Genomic DNA, 14,031 nt, shown 5'->3' with positions numbered 1-14,031 from the left:
ATAACATGAAGCTTCTGTGAGGAAAGGTGTTCATCTACTTGATACTTTTTGAAAATACCTAGTTCTTCTAGAGAACAGTTTTCAGATCCTTCTGAATGATTAAGCTTAAAAGAATACAGTCTGTGTGAAGAAACATATGCAAGGCTTAGTTTCAGTGGTAATGAAGATTTAAAGATTGGATAAAACTCAGGAAAAAGATTTCCCACAATACAAAAGAAAAAAAAGGCTGACTCTCCATAGAGAATATTTGACAGCTGAGTAAACAAATTTAAGAAAACCCACCCAGGTTTTCTTAGTCTTTCTTTTTTACCTACTCTGGTCTTCCAGCCATGGTAATTCTTGGCTAGATGTTAAATTTCAACAAGGGCTCAAGTAATTTTAAAGTTAAATAGATGCTGCCAAAAGCTGGAATAGGAAATTTCTTTGTCCTCACTCCTTCAGCCACTCGACAGATGGTTTTGTTTCTGCACTGGCTTTTGGCTATATGCAGAGCTGGGCTGGAAGCACACAGTGCTTGGTCCCAGCCACTTTTCAACACGGCTGCTTTGCAGGAGGCCTAACCCTGGGGGCTGTTCCAGTAATAAATCAACATTTTTAAGCTAATGCCTACTTTCACTGTAATTAATCAATTTCTGAAGTAGTTTAGCAAAAGAGAGATCATTATTGTGGGGAGGGGTGGGGACCTGTGGTCTGCTGGGCCTGATTCTTTGGGTCCACTTGTTGTGTGTTTTGCAAACCTGGTCAAGCTTTGCGCAAAGATAGACTGATCTCACCCTGCTGAAATGCTCATCCTGTGGGGAAAAACAGATGCAGCAGTCATGCATTGACGTCAGTCTTGCCCCACATGGTGCTCCTCAGGTGTCTGGACAACAGTTCTCATCACCAGAACCACTGGCCATGCTGCTTCGGGAACTGTAGTTCAAAATGTCTATAGGGCACCAGGTTGGAGAAAGCAGATTCACCTGAAAGCAAACCTCTTTAGTTTTCAGTTGCTATTATATGATGGTCCATTCGAATGAATTGTTCAGCATCTGAAAATGGTTTTGGAAAAGCCCGTTTGAGTAAATCCAGAAAGAAACATGTGTGAATAGGGAAAGATGGTAGCAAACAGACTAGTGAAACTCGCAGAGCCCAAGCAACATGTCTCCAGGAATCACATGGGAAGGTGTGAAGTACTTGATTGTGTGCTGTGAAGGGAGGTATTGCTGCATCCTTCTTCATTACAGTACTAAGTTATAGATGGTCATTCGTAAAGGCAGTACGGAGGTCTTTTTCTGCCCTGCACAGGAGTTCCTTTTAACTCGGGCATGGAGAGCCTCTTCCATCCTAGGGACCAGATTCAGTTTCAGCTCTTGGGACCAGCAGTGGGTGGGACCCAAGATAAAGGGGGCAGGGATAAAGGCAAAAGGGGTGGGACCAAAGATATCAGCATGTTCTAGCTCAAAACTACTGCTGCTTGTAACTAAGCTTCAGTAGAGTCGAAAGGAAAGGAAATGCACAAAAGCTGGAAAACCACCAGATGATTAGTGTTTGGGGCAAGGGGATGTGGGATGAGGAAAGTTGCATGGTGTTCAGGGGAAGCCCATAGGGCCAGATCTACCCCTGGTCCTGAGGTTCCCTACCCATTTTTTACTGATATGCCAAGGATTGGATTCAGGAACAAAGGCTGCATGCAAAGAATGTTGTTTGCCACTGGTATAGATTAGTATAGAGAAGCCTAACCTGTAGCCCTCCAGGTGTTTTGAACTACATGCTCCCAGCATTCCTGACCATTGGCTCTCTATTGCATAATGCATAATAAGGAGGTCAGGTTTTGCAAATAAAAAAAAATAAAAAGTCAGGGCTTGGCATCTCCTATGACAGCAAAATAAATATTCAGTGAAGGTCAACCAGCCAAGCTTCTCTGGTAGATTGCTTTCCAAACTTATCTTTTGTCCACAGCCTGGAGCAAACAGATGAAAAAGAAGATTGTAGGACTTGACAAGGCAGCAAAAAGAAACATTTAGAAAATATTTAGAAAAACGGTGAACTAGTAGAGAAGCCCAGAAACTTAACTTATGTTATAAAACCTCTTGACTATCACTTGCATTACTCCTCCCAAAGGTTGCCTCTCTCCCTCTTGAATGGCTTTACTGAAGACTTTATTTGAATGGAAAAATACCCAGTTTAACTGCCAGAGTGATCACCTTTCCAATGGGGCAAAGACCAAGTCTTTGGATGTTTCCTCTGCTTATTTATTATCCAGGAACTTCTTTGGGTCTGATATCTTCAGAGTTGCCTTCTGCCTTGGGTAGCCACTCTTGTCCTACTTCTCCTTCTTTCGCACCCCCCTTTTTAATATCTCCCTAGCTCCAAACTTTAAACTATCTTAAAACCTTCCTTTTCTTGAAGATATGGAATGAATCTGGGACCAACTGGCATTGTAAAAATTAATTTATTCGCAGGTGTATGATACTGTGGTTCATGTTCCTGATTTGTTCAGTGACTATAGTTACTGAGTGAGCAGCTTGTGGCCTCCAGATATTTTGGCCTGCAGTTACCATAACTTCTCACTATTGGCCATGGCTGCTAGGGCTGATGGGAGTTGTAGGCCAAAACATCTGGAGAGCTAGAAGCTTCCCATCTCTAGTTTAAACTTGCCATAGTTCTCTGTGTTCTCATACAAAGACGAACTGTAATTAGTTAAAAAAACAGAAGTGGATATTTATGATCTCATCTTTGCAACCATGGTAGAGATGGATGAGCTTGACATTTGTTCAGGTTCCTGTAATGAAAGACAGTAAACTAGTGTTCGGTCTAAACCAGTCTACTATAAAGTGTATTCAAATAAAAGGTTAGTAGTGAAGGTTTGGACTAAGTTTCTCATGCAGTTTAGACCCCGGAAAACCACTCTAAGACACAATTTGGCGAGTCATGTCGTATTTTCTTTTGCATAGCTGTAACTCAGAGGAAATTCACAGAACTATTTTCTGTAGGATCGGCACTTGCTCAGTCAAGATAGCAGAAATTCTGGGTTGTGTGAAGCATGTTTTGCTTGCGTTTGCTCAATGATTGCATAGTAAGAAGACTTCAGTTGTGCCTCAAGCAACACTCTTTGCTTAGCATAAGAGCATAAGTTGTTAGCATGTGCATCACACCAAGGATCTGTCAAGTCCAACGGCGTACAGGAAGCCCACGAGGAGGAATTCAAAATCACCCATCCAAGTTCACTAGCAATGGGGCACGTACCTGCTTCTGATACTGGAGTTACTGCATACCTGCCAGGACTAGTAGCCATTGATAGCTTTCTCCTCCAAGAATTTGTCCAATCCCCCTTTAAAGCAGCCCAGGTTGGTGGACATCACTAAGTCTGGTGGAGATGAGTTCCATAGTTTAGTTACGCACAATGTGAAGATGGATTTCCCTTTTCTGTCCTAAAACTCCCACCAGTCAGCTTCATGGGACAACCCTGGGTTCGACTTCATGAAGGAGGAGAGAAATGGCTCCCTAACCACTTTCTCCACACATTTTGGCTTCCTTTGTCCGGCTTCCTCTTCTTTCCCTCTAAGCTAAACAATCTGCAAGGATCCAGAGTCTTGACACAGCTCCCCCTGGTGTCCTGATGCCGAAGAGCAGCATGATTGCACACTCAATGCCCTGCAGAGCCAGTGTCAGAGCTGTAGGATCCTGCAAGGATTGCAGCCTCTGCAATCATGTGCTGTAGCTGAGAGGCCTGGAAGTCTGTATAAAAGGCTTCTCTCTGCTGCTCAGCTTAGGTACAGCAACACGAGTCTTTGCAGTGGCTGCATCTTCTTTCTGATTGGGCCTTATCCTTCGTCATGCCTTGATTCTTGCAAGCTCCACACCCTTCAGTCTGACCCTGTCTTGCCAGGCACTTGTTTCTTGTCTCTGACCTTGCCTGGCTCCTGACCCAGCTTCCCCTTTCTGGTATGTGATCTCAGGTTGCCTCTGGACTGTGCATTCGCCTTTGAACCTGCTGTGCCTTGCTGGTATCTGACCTCATGCTGTATCTGGACCTCACCCTGGCATCTGGCCCTGCATAACTGCCAATAATTGACCTCAGCTTGTATTTAGATCTTGCCTTTGCCTCTGGCTCTCTTGCAACCTGCCAAGACCTCTCTTTCACTCCAGCACCCTGGTCCCACTGTTCTAGCTATGGGAGCCCTGGTAACATCCTGGTGCTGACACAATTCCAGCTATCGCAATATTTCCTTATACAGGGATTGCTGGCGTCCCTCAGTTGCTCTTTTGTGAACTTTTTTGAGCCCTGCACTGCCCTTTCCTAGGTGTGGTGGCCAGAATTGTACACAATATGCTTAGTGTGGCAGACCATTGATTTGCATGAGGGCTGCATGACACTGGCAGTTTAAATAATGTAATAATTATTTTATTATTTTCCTAGCCATGCCTATTTTCTTTACCTCTTGTTTAACTCTGTTATTATCCAACCACTCTCTCGCTGGTTTCTTGCTTCTGATAGAAGAATATAGCCCATGATGTTGTCAGCAATAAGTTCCTCAGATTGCATTTCTGCATCTGTATGGCCTGGTGGTTTATCTTCTCAGTGCAAGTTCATGCTATGTTCTCCTTTGCTTTCCTTGCTAAGGCAAGGCTTCCTTTTCTGAAGGAAGCTCATTAACTATGCTGGAAACCTCTTAAAATGGTGCCACCCTTTCTAACTTGTAGTATGGCATTCTAGCTGAGCTTCGGGAACTATGGTTTAATCCAAGCATTAGAAGGGATTTCACCCTCCAGATTCCTCTGTTCAATTTCATTTTACCAGTTCCCTCATTTTAGAGAAGCTTTCTCTTTTGAAATCATATGTGCCTGTGTTAGACTTCCTTGGACATTTCTTTTCCTTAAAGATGCATTAAATCTGATAAACTGTGATCATTATTTCAAATGCTGAGTCAACAGCATTTATATTTTGTATTAGTTTCTGGGCAACACCGCTTAGGATTAAATCCAGAATTGCCTCAACTCTGGTTGATTCTATGACACAGTTCTTTAGGGTATTGAGAAATGTGACCCCTTTGTTATTTACTTATTTATTTTTAATTTTATATACTACCCCAGTCCCATAGGCTCTGGGAAGTTTAGAAGAGATTTGTCATGACTGGAACATGCTTTTATCCAGGCAGTGTGGAGGTAATTAAAGTCACCCATTATTACAACACTCTCTCATTTGAAGGTGTCCCCGATAACATTTTCCATTTCAAGATCACCCTGAGCATTTTGGTCTAGTGGGAAACTGACAGTACCAAATTAGTTTTGGAGCCTAGTTTTGTCTTCCTAACACTTCTTTGAACAAGTCTACCTCTTTTAGGAGTTCTAGTCTGCTTGACACTATGCCCTTCTTGACACAAAGAACAATATTTCCTCCAGTATGCCTTTCCTTGTTCTTCCTACTGAGTTTCTATCCAGAGGTGACTTCTTCCCTGCTTCTTATCATTCTACCAGATTTCTGTAATGTTCAAGTTCTTGTTGAATCTACACATGGTGTCCCTCCCTACATGTCCCTGGCATATTCATCTTCTGAGGAGAGGAGACTCAGAGGGGATATGTTGGCGACATACAGGTATGTGAGGGGTTGTCACATGGAGATGGGTAGAGACCTGTTCTCCCCTGCAGAGGAAGGCAGGACGCGCTTCAATGGAGCAAAGCTCAGGGAGCCAAGGTTCCATCTGGATGCCAGGAAGCACTTCCTGACAGTCAGGACCCCGAGGGTGTGGAATGGGCTTCCACAAGAGGTTGTTGAGGCCCCATCAGTGCGGGTGTTCAAGGATAGGCTGGACGTCCACATGGTGGGCATGACGTGAGCGGAGCTGGCTGGTGCTGGAGGTCAGACTAGATGGCCCGGGAGGCCCCTTCTGACTCACTCTGTTTCTATGTTTCTATGTTTCTTTCACTGGCAATTAGAAGCATTTTCCTCTTGATCCCCTAGGAATGATTCTGCCAGATCCAGAAGCTTCCCAGCTCCTTTTGTCTTTCCCCACATTCAATTTATACATTTTGCTGCCACTTTTAAAATGTTTAGTACCAGAAGTCTGGTTGATTTTAAAGTGGAGGCCATTCTTCTTGTACAGGTCCAGGTTTTCCCAAAGTATTTCCTAGCACCTAACAATCAGAGCCTCTCCTATCTATATGGCCATCTCATCCATACATTGAGAGTGCTCAGCTTTGCCTGTGTAGCTGGATGTGTTCTGAACAGGTTAACCTTTCAGGGAAAGCCACCTTGGTCCTGGGTTTTAACCTTTTACCTAGCAGCCTAAATTTGGCTTCCAGGACCTCACAATATTTCTGCATATCATGGTATCAACATGAACCAGGATCAATGACTCCACTTCAACTGGGACATGATATCTACAACTTTTGCACCAAATATCTGCTATGTGATCTACATACTCTTCACAACCCAGCTGTCTTTAATTCTGATTCCCTTCACAGGCACATCCTCAGTGCAAAAAGTTGTTGCTTGTCTTCCAAGGCATGGGTTCCCTCTAAAGGTTCATTTTTCTCTCCTGTAGAATTACATGATCCTTCCCCAGGGCCCTAATTCTCCCTGGCAGCAGAGCAACACTCTGCCCAGGGACTGGGACACTGCTATTAGGTGACAGATGGTCCAGCAACCTCCCTGGCTCTCTTAGCTTCTCCAGGTCAGCTGCCTTGGAGTCAAGGGGACAGCATTGTTCCCTGAAAGCCAGAAGCTCAGTACTCAGAACATGCACCTGAAGTCTTGGGCCTGTAATCCAGAGATGGGCAGGAAGCATATCTGTACATGCTTTGGACTTTTGACTCCAAGCATTCCTCACCGTTGGCCATGCTGGTAAATGCCTCTGGGATCTGAAGTACAAAACAAATTGAAAATTTAGGTTTTGCTCACTGTTGTGTAAATAGTAGTTACTGATTTCATGTTTCCACACTCTAAAACACTTACATAACTCTTTTGGAACTCTAGAATACTAGAATGCACTTTACTGCATCCTGTTCCTAAGATTGAAACCGATATAAATAAAATGAGTGTTTGTTTCTGTAGAAGTAATATTTCAGGTTATTGCGGTGAAAGGATTATGGTAGTGGATTTCTTGAGATATCTGCCATTCATATTCCCTTCTGGCTCACCTTAAACTTGTTCAAAATGTTCTTTTGTGCACTTCAGCTGAGATATTGAATTACAAACGTCCTGTTTTGCAAATGAAACTTGATAAATTGTGTCTAGGTGCAGCTGATTTTCTGAGTTGCTCTAACAAGTTGATTGCAGTGTAATTGAAGTGCTCTGTCATCCTTTCAGTAGTAGAATATGAAATCTGTACACAAAGGCTTCTATTTACATATCTAAAGCACTACAATTTACAGGAGCTTGAATATTGGGTTTAGATGACATCCCTCTTCCTGGCAAACCCATACAAATCTATGTTTCTGTTGATTTGTGTGCACCAATGAAAGTTTGAAGCAAGAGGTAATAAACAAAGCTCCCAGGATAATGAATTCTAGACTCTCAGAAGTGGTTACTTTTTGGATGAATGAGTCTTTGTTGCTGCTTAAAAGAACAAACTTCAATTTTTGTGAAGTGCCATCTCTTCTTTGATTTCACCTCCATTATATTCTAGGACTATTGAACCAAAGCTGGTAAAAATTAATGGAACGATTAATAATGCTGCAGTGGAGAACTGTGAATTGTATCTGTAAGCCATCAGTCATTCTGTATAAACATATGCCAGTCTGATAGTTTGTTATCCAACCAAGTAGGGCTTTAATTAGTAGTGTCTTGAGATGTTTTAGGTAAATGCTTAGTGCTTGAGGCACATGAACAGAATACCACTTTCTACTGTTCTCCAGTTCACATAATCACACACCTGAACCTTGGTGTTCGACTAGGAAGATGCCTTAAACCAAGTCTGAGCTCTACCCGACTTAGCTCACTTTTATATCCCTGTATTGTCTGGAGATGCAAGCAATACACATTGAACCCTGGCATATTTGCATTTATTTTATTTATTCTCTTCAGCTGTATTGATTACTTCATAATGATGTGATCAGAATTTAATTTGTTACACTGACATGGAAGAAAGATGGCATATTTTGGCTCAGGTTCAGACACTGTAGTGTAATATATCGTCAGAATAGTTGTTCCTCTGATCAGGTTAGGCAATGCTGCTCTTTGGCCTGGTTTCAGCAGAATGGAGGACTGTGCAACATCAAAAGAGCCTGGTTTTTTTGTGTCCAGGGGTGGGAAAATTGCTTCACATCCCCAGCCACTTCCTCAGCTTCCCCCCAGGGTCAGGGGTGTTGGCAGCTTCAGGCTTCAGCGCACCAGTGCCCTCTCTGAAAACTTCAATTCCTAGGTGTCAAGCACTTAATTCTAGAAATCTGGGTATTGAAGCTCCTATATCTGGCCCTGCCTATCACTTAATTGTCAGGAATTATGATAGAGAAATGCTGTCAGAAATGGGATGCTCCCCCTTCACCATCGCCTTTTTCCTAAACTCCTCTAATCATAGATGGAATAAGGTACAAAGCACAAAGAAACTGAGGGGAGTGAAAGTGCTTAAAGGCTTGTGTGCGCTTCATTCTGCAAGCATATCTGATTCACAAAAAATATTTGTGGTAAGAGATGATATTTATACAGAGGAAGGGCTATTTATGTCCATCACTGCACATCTGGAATCCCCAGCCTTTTGCAATTGGTGGACACAGGTGCAATTTGGGGAAGATGGCATGAGCATGCTCATAAAATGGCTAGTGGGGGCATCCCCATCCAGGAGAATGGCTACCGAGGGAAAGTGCAGCTTTTTACAAAACACTCCTTTTCTTAGCTTGTAAGACTAATAGAAACATCACTTGCCCAAGCAGCTAAGTGCAAGGCAGAGGTGGGGCTGGGCAATAAACTACAAAACCCACTCTCTTGATCGCAAATAAAGATGGTGCTGAGGTGGGGGCAGCCATTCATTTTGCAGAATGCCAGTGGCTCAGTTAAATGATTTTAAAAATTACAAAATGAAATAAAAGGCAGGAGGTGGAGGGAGTTTGATGGATACCAAGAGAGAGGTTTGTAGGTGCCATGTTGGAAACCGCAAGTGTACGTACCAAAAAGGACATAAAACTAGACCCAGTGGAATGGTAGGGAAGGAGAAGAAGGGTCGAGCAGGAACAGCAATTGCACATACTTTGCCTTAATTGCTGGCAGTTACTTATGTGCAGTCGATAGAGGAGGGGCCCCATGATATGCTTCCACACAAGCTTTCTCTGTTCTCATAATCGTGTCAACATCATAGGTCATTCAGCTGTAACGTACTGTTTGTAATGCTTTTTTTTTCTCTCAAAAGAAAATCTTGCTTCCTCCATCCAAGTGTCCTGGAGCTTGCTTTCAAGAGAGAAGCACCTTGGCTCTCACTTTCACATTTGTGTTCTGAAAAGAGCTGTTTTACCCCAAGGCCTTTGCATTTATCACAGGTGTAGCAAGCCATAATTATGCCCTGGAGTTCAGAGATTTTTCCTAGGGCTTTTTTGTTTGTTTTGTTCTTAAAGCTGAGCATGAGGATGAAGAAGATCTTGCCTCTGGCAAACAAGACGACACATGCAGAATGAAACTGGGCTGCTAATGGTCATAAATCAGATTGTTCATATCTGGATGTCAGGCTGATATACATAAAAGAAAAATTTGGTTCTGGTTGTTACAATAATACAAGCCGCCCTGAGACTACGGTAGTAGGTGGCAAATAAATGAAAGTATTAACTAACTAACTAACTTCTGTAAAACTGACTTAAGGAATAGGGACTCTCCCAGAACCTTCAATTCTTAATATTCTCAGACAATTAAGGTGCTGGCTACTGTGTACAACAAGGGTGAACTCCTTCCGGGATTTCTTATTTGACTAGTTGGCAGAAAGGGAAGAAAAGGCTTGGCTCAGTTTTGTTAATTCCTGGATGGAGTGTTGCTTTCTCCCATGCACACTGTTTACCAGGTAGAGAAGTTGTCAAAATGGAGACTAATCTCTCCTTGTTTTAGGACTACAGCACAGTGAAACATTTCGTGGTTAACCTTTAAAGACATGTCTGACTCCTGCAGTCCCAGAGCATGATAAAAGTGCTTCTTTCAGCCACCTTGTTGAGTTAAGCAGGCCTGAATCTGGTCAGTTCCAGAGTGGCTGGGGAGCTTATGCCTTGTGCTCGTTCCTGGAAGAAACGTGGCACGGTGTAATGAATGCTGGACTGGGGATATGGAGGAATCCATACTAGGCTGGGAAACCAGATTTCCTTGCTTTGGCTCCCTGGACTTTGGTTTGCTTTTTCATGGCCCTGAGCACAAGTTTTGGCTATCTAAGTTTTTTACCCTGGAGTGGCAGCAGGTAAGAATACTTAAAAGATACTGCCAAGATGCTTACCACGTATCATGGCAAAGCCTCACTCCTCCCCATCCTAACGCCTTGAAGACCGGTACAACTTCAACTCAGAGGTCTGCCTTACAGCCTCAGAGCCATAGCCAGGGGCAGAGGGAGGGTACTCTGAATTCAGAATCCCAACTTCAGCCTTGGAACATGTCTCTGAGCTTGAAGCTGGAATTCTGACTTCTCCTGTAGCCATCTGGACTCTGTCTGGTGGCCATAACTTTGTGCCCTCCGAAACTTGTGCAAACTGTTCAGTTTCTGGACTGTTGGGCATTATGTTCACAATTCTTGAAAGAGTGTGTATGTGTGTAAATAGAAGGCATGTGTATTTTTGTAATTGGGTGTATTGGCCAGATGTACCTTCTTTTTAGACCCTTATTTTCCAATGTCATGAAAAGCTGTGTGCCTTTCAAACCCTGCAGTCAGTATGAAGAGTGCTTTTCCTGGCCCCTTGAACACTGTTGGGTGGGGGTAAAATGCAGGCACTGAGGAACATAAACGGTCGAATCTCAAATTGCTCTGTTAAATGTTCATGACGGCCTCCTCCTCCTCCAGAATTGGTGCCATAAATATTAGCAGCTTTTGCAGTAATTTGATTCCAGTTGCCTACAATATGGCACTTCTTTTTGAAGCACTTGGTCCACTCACTTTCTTCTCTCAAATATTTTCACAAGCCTTTGGCTTTCCTCTGTATAATCTTGATTCTTCCTTAGAACACTAGAGGTCAGTGTGTGATGATAGGTAGTGCAGAGTTTCTTCGCTGACTGAATCTCAAACCACGGTTGGTTGGGGAAGCTGTACTGCTCAGCTGCAGATACTTTGTACTGTATAACCAAAAAAGAAGCAAGCAAAGCCTTGTAATGGTAGAGAGGGGCCCCATCACCTGCACATCCCAGTCTGCTTAAATGGATTTGTCCAGTCTGAGGAGGGAAAGGGCAAGGGGCACGGCAGTGTCAAGGTTACCTAGCAAAGATTCTCAGGTGGAGTGTGAGAACCAGCCTGCGGCAGAGAGTGATGCTTTAATACCTTCCCATTTGGATTCCTGCAATGCATTGCACATGGGACCTCCAGAAATCTTAGTGACTAGAGGATAAGCCTGTAAGGCTATGCATTAGACCCTTCATACTGTGTTCAGATCTTGCTTTAAGTGGTTTCCAGTTCATTCCCAGGAGCAAGTCAAACACTAGTTTTGACTTGCAAAGCCCTATTGCAGTGATGGCGAACCTATGGCAGGCGTGCCCAAAGGGGCACGCGGAGCCCTCTCTGTTGGCACACGATCGATCGCCCCAGCAGCCATGCACATATTCGGAAAGATTAAGGGCGCCAGGCAACTATGTCACTCATTAGCTGCGACTGGCAGAGCTTTCCCGCGGCTGGTCAATGAGCTGCCAGAGATTTGCATGGACTGTGATTTTAGCAGGATGTCGGTGGTGCAGTGGTTCAAACTGCTGTGCTACTGGGCTGTTTGATCAAAAGGTCACTGGTTCGAGTCTGCACAACCTGTTGTGATTTTAGCAGAAGGTAGGAAATACACTCAGATGCCTTTTTCAGGGCTGGACAAAAGCTGGGGGTCAGTGGAATGTTGCCCCCTTGTGTTGCTGGACAACAAATTCAGGTTTTATTACAGTGTTGGCCCTTTGCGATGAATAAGTGGATTCTGAGTTGCAGTTTGGGCACTCGGTCTCTGAAAGGTTTGCCACCACTGCCCTATTGGCTTAGAGTTCCAGTAGCTGATGCAAAGTTATCTGATGTAGGTGCTTGCCCATGTTCTTAGGTCACCTTTGGAAGTCCTCCTCTGTGTGAACTTCAATCTGACATTTGAGGGGGGCCATGAGAGAAAGGTCTTGCTCACTGGTGGACCCCTGACTATGGAACGCTTTCCCTGGGATGCCTGCCTCACGTCTAAGTTACTGTTCTTGCAGCACTAGGTCAAGACCTTCATGTTTTCACAAGCTTTTTAAGGATCCGCAGCTTAGTCCCTGTGGTTAGGTTTTAATTCCTCCTTCCTGTTGTCTGGTTTAGCTTTTGTAATCTATAGTGCATTTTTTGGTATCAAACTGGTCTGTGCATGTCTGGACTTTTATTTGTACTAGTTTGTAATTGTTTCTTGTAGTTTGTTGTGCTTTAATCTCTATGTGACCTAAATTGTAGATGGGCTTTTGTATAAAAGGTGTATAAGACACTTAATAAAGAAATATCAGGCTGATCATTCCAAGAAGCAGGATGATGGACTAGATTATGGGTGGAATCTCTGATCTCCAAATGTTGCCAGCATGGACAAACACCTAAGACCTGCAATTCAGGAAAATCTTGGAGGTGTCATAGGTTCTTCCTTCTTGGGCTAGATGAATCTTTGATCTGCTTCTATATTATGTGTTTGATTAAGTATTTATTAATTACATTTCTAATTTGTCCAATAGCCAAAGCTCTCTAGCCAAATCACCAAAATAGAAGAAAAAGTGAGCTCCTATGTGGCATAGGTTAGTAATGCAAAAAGAACAGATAGTCAAGCAAAAATAAAATAATTTAAAAACTGTTATACATAAAAAATCTAGTATATGAAATAATGGCTGCTGGTGAAATGTCTCTGAAAAAATAGTTTTTTCATGTAAGTGGTTGGATGAACACTTAGTTACACTGGCATTACTCAGACCGTAGTGTGAAACACACCAAGGCCTGTGGGTGATCTTGCTCTGGCCTAGCAACTTGCTTTAATCCTCTCATGAGGGTTTCCTGTCCATATAGGATTAGACAGCTGTTCCTCATCTGATTTGTATCCTGCTGCTGCTCCTGGCAACTATTAGAAGTTTTTGCTGAGGCTCACTTGTCTATACTGACAAGTAATCATTGGAGTCATTTTCTTGGCCTCCAAGCATAGATCTTTCAGTGCTTGCCTGCCAACCTTGCTTGTACCAATAATGGTTTGTCTGTACAGAAGGTGGTCTTTTGCTCCACTGCTAAAAAGCCTAGATATTTGCTCTCCAGGCATCACCTTTCAACTGATGAGTTTGCCATCCGCAGTTACCAGGTGTGTTATTCCCCAATAGATCCCCTAAACCAGTGTCATCCTGGTCTGCTCCAGAACTGAGGTCTACTGTGCCAGCAGTTTGGGGAGGTGGGATGGTAGGCTTTGCAAGTGACTTTTGTAGGTTCTTTGTGGCTGCCTAGAATGTTGACTGGAGCACCTATTGACCACAAATATTGGAGATGCCTAATCATAGAATTAGAGAATAGTAGAATTGGAAGGGGCCATGAAAGCCATCCAGGACACCAATTCACACCATCCCACTCAGATGCTGTCCTGTTTCTTCTTGAATGTCTCTAGTGTGGGAGACCCCCCACCTCTCTAGGCAACTGGTTCCATTGTTGTATTGTTCTGACAGCGATGAAACTTTTCCTGATGTCCAGCCTGAACCTGGGTTGTCGTAACTTGACTGGATTATTCAGTGCCCTACACTCTGGTAGCAGCAAGAAGAGATCTTGAGTTCGCTCTTTGTGACAGCGCTTCCTTAGAGAAGCCCCCCCCCCCTTCTGAATGTCCCACAAATCTATTGTACCAAATTTCCTCTGCAGCAGATTTGGGGCACATGAGGCAAGATCTGCAGGAGGGAGTGGAGATTCCATCAGCTGTGTTCATTTCGGT

The sequence above is a fragment of the Varanus komodoensis genome, unplaced genomic scaffold, assembly GCF_004798865.1.
Source record: "Varanus komodoensis strain SLA01 unplaced genomic scaffold, ASM479886v1 scaffold15, whole genome shotgun sequence".
In the NCBI taxonomy this organism is placed as follows: Eukaryota; Metazoa; Chordata; class Lepidosauria; order Squamata; family Varanidae; genus Varanus; species Varanus komodoensis.
The sequence above is the reverse complement of the archived record's forward strand: the minus strand, read 5'-3'. Positions refer to the sequence as shown.